Source organism: Camellia sinensis, chromosome 11, assembly GCF_055761805.1.
Source record: "Camellia sinensis isolate YWXY chromosome 11, ASM5576180v1, whole genome shotgun sequence".
NCBI lineage: Eukaryota > Viridiplantae > Streptophyta > Magnoliopsida > Ericales > Theaceae > Camellia > Camellia sinensis.
In genome coordinates this window covers 159,442,420-159,446,332 of record NC_138971.1, presented here as the reverse complement: position 1 = coordinate 159,446,332, position 3,913 = coordinate 159,442,420, and positions in this window count along the sequence as shown.

The following is a 3,913-nucleotide window of genomic DNA, read 5'->3' as shown; positions in this document are numbered from 1 at the left end:
TCTCCCATTTTTAGTAATGGAAGAAATCCATAATATTATTTTTTGATGTCTAAGGTCCCTCCTATCTATCACAGAGAAATTTGATATATATCTCACGCTATGTGTGTCTCTCTCGCTGCTCTCTTCCACTCTTCCAAATCCCCAAACTCAACCTTCTTCTTCGATATCACTTTCTCCTCCAATTCATTGCAAGGTTAAACCCTACTCTGCTTGCTTCTCTCTCTCTCTGTGGGGAAGGAGGTGAGATGGTCGTGGACAAGAACAAGCTCGAAGAAGAAGCAAGTGTTCTTCGCTTCTACAAAATAGTTCTCAGTTGGGATTATCTACGCCTCATCCAACATTCCGGAGTAATTACATACACACACTCTCTCTCTCTCTGTATATACATATATACATATATATATATATATATATATATATATATATTTGTCTATGTATGATTTTTAAATGTTAATGTTTCGATTCATGTGATTATTGAAATTTCAATGCGTTAAATTCACGCGATTTGTTTTGAAGCAAAAAAATAGCAAGAACATTAAGGACGGAAGTGGTTTGGGATTGAGGGAAGTGAAGAATACATACAAAGATGTTAATGACTATCTGGCAACATTTGTGCCCCTTTTGTTTGAAGAAGTGAAAACACAGATCCTCCAAGAAAAAGACGACGAAGAAAGTAATTTTTCTGTCCCTTGTTTGTTTTTGTAAATAGAAGGGGGAATGTCTCTGGAGAGAGAGGGAAGGTCAGAGAAATTTCCAAAATTTCTCTAAAAAATCACTTTGTTGAGATTTTCTCTATGACGAAATAGGTAGAGTTGAATTTGCTGTTCTATTGATTTGATAAACTGCCTCAGAGAGATTCTCTTAGTCCAGAGAAATTACCTTCTAACCCAGAGAAATTCACAAAAAGTCAGTGAAAATTCCCTTCTAGTCTAGAGAAATTCACAAAAGCTTAGAGAAATTTGGAATTTTCTTTGTAATGTGTCTAGAGAAATTCTCTGGATCGAATTTTCTCTGGATTGATGTTGAGGGATCTTAGATATTATGAAAATATTAAGTGTCCTTTATGCTATAAAATCATAATACCAGGGACCTTAAAAAAAACCCCCAAAAATTAAGGGAATTTTTTGTTTTTTTATTATTATTACTATTTGTGTTTAAGAACATCCTCATTCTTTTTTTGAAAAGTTTGGAATAGTATTTTTTTGGAAACAGTTTAAAAATTGAAAAGCAGTTTGCCTACGTTTTGAAGAAAGATAGAAAGAAAAAAAAAATTGAAAACACAATGAATAAAAAAAAATTCCCTTTTTTGTTTTCTTTTTCTGACTTTTTTATTAACCTGTTAAATTAATGTGCAAAAAGAAGCAATGAACTTTTCTTCTAAAAAACATAAAGTCGTAAAAATTTTATTGGGGCATTTACATACAAGCCCCATATTGTGAACTTATAATCCATTAAGTCCTAAATAAGATTATTTGCTCCTTCAAGTCCCATTAATTTTTAATAGACCAATTTACCCTTAATTTACCCTTCTTAGGCATACTTCATCACTGCCAGATGTCTTATTGCATGCTTGGTGTGAAAGTAAGTTGTTGTGTTTATTCTCTCTCTCTTACTTTTACAGCCACTTCCCAATAATAACAAGCAAACATCCCCTTTTCTCTTATTTGTTTTTTCTCTCTTTTTTTAGTTTCAGACTCTCTCTCACATATAAAAAGATGGAGCCCAAGCTTTTTGACTTTGGTTCTCTCCTTATCTATCACACCGTCAACACATGCCTCGACTCCCACACCATCTTCGTTCTCCTCTACCATGCCAAATCAAAGCTCATCTTCTTGTTTTCCATATTCGATCACTAGTCCTCGAAGCTCTCTCTTTGTACCCACCAAATATACAACATCCTAAGTTCATCCTCATCATGGATGATGTGGTTTCAGACCCAATCCCTCATCATCCGCCATTGGTGACTACGAGAGCTTGGTGAAAAATGATGATTCTAGGTTCAACTGGGTTTGTCCTTTAAATGAGTGGGACTCGATCACATTAAACTACAGCTCCAAGATCACTTCTTCCCTGAAAGAGGTAGTTCATTCTCACTGTGCGATTTTCAATGGGTGTGCAAAAACTAAGAAATTTTCATAAAAAATGGTTGTGTAAAACTGAGAATTTTCTCAATTTTTTCTAGTTTTAAAATTGAGAATATTATCAGTCTAAAACTGGAAAATGATAATATTCTCAATTTTAACACTAAAAAAAATTGAAAAATTTCTCAATTTTATTGGATATTTTTGCAATCTGAAATCATTCTCAATTTTAAATTGAGAACATTCTCAGTTTTGAAACTGAGAATATCTCAGTTCTTACCTACAAACCAGATCTCCTGGTCCATCTCTTTAGTCGATTTAATATGCTCTGTTCTAAACCCTGAAATTGAGCAATCAAACATTTTAAGGGCTGGAATTACACACACACACACACACACAACAAAGTGCTGCAAATTGAAGTGATCAAAGAAGAGAATAGATCGAAACGAAAGTGTAAAAGGTTGAGGCATCACAAACCTCCAACTTAAAAATCTTTGGATAATCCAAACGATCATCATCATCAAGTGTTTGAAAAGATCCATGAAGATGCAGACTATGCTCCTTCTCCTACTCATAAAATTTCTTAAGGACGTTCAAAGTCCTCTTCTTTCTCTGAAGTTGCATCTGTAATCTGTTAGATTCAAAAGGGCATGAACGTCAATTGCATTCCAAAATGGGACTTGTGTGTCCAAAAACTATTGCACAGGACTTGAGCTACCACACCTACTATCATTAGGACTTTAAGTAATTAATCCAATTTTATTTCATATATTTAAAATGTTTACAAAAAATTTATATAAAAAGAATAAATTTATAATTAGAATAATAATCTATATAATTTAAATTCAAATTTGTATTGTAAAATCCACATCTATCTATACTATGTATAAAGCATCTAAAATATATGTGAACAAAATTTATAAACAAATAAAATAAAAATATAATTATACAAAATCTGTACTATTCTTTTTATTTTTTGTATTTTCAACATAATGAATAAAATGAAAAAACTTTTTTTTTTAAATTTTTGCAAGCAACTTAATGAAGAAATAAAAACTATTAAAGAATTAATTTATACAAAAAAAAAAAAACAAACAAACAAACAAAAAAATTAGTCATTGAGAATTTAAATTTTTTAAAAAAAATCTAACACTTTTAAGTCAAAGAAAAATAAAAGATAATTATTAATAACTACTTGAATAGTTATTTTCTGAACAACACAAAGTTGTAAAACAATTTGGAAAAAAAAATTATGTATATAAGTTGTAAGACAACCTTTTAAACAAAAAATTGATTTTTATTGATAAATCCTATTTAGAAGTGTTCTAATCCAAGAAATCCATGAAAGAATTTTTTAACTCACTTAGTCCCATTTGTTTATACTTTTATTTCACAAAGTCATTTTTCTTAATTTACACTATTTTCTTAGACTTTTATGCCCTTATATTTAATATTGGAGGGAGGAGAGAGAAGGGAAAGGATCAAGGCATAGAAAATTTCATATACAAATTAAATAACATTGATATTATTATTTTATATTGTTATATAATGTGAATATATTTTTAATTGATAACAAATTAAAAATAATGTGAACATTCTCTCTCATCTGATGTGAATATATTTTTAATTGACAATACATTAAAAATAATGTGAACATTCTCTCTCATCTGATGTGAACGTTCACAACACATTTTCAAAAAAATTTCTCTCATATAATGTAATGATGTGAACGTTCACAACATGTGAACCTTCTTATTTTTAATTGACAACACATTAAAAATAACGTTTATTATATTTTTAATTGACAACACATTTTTATTCATAACATGTAG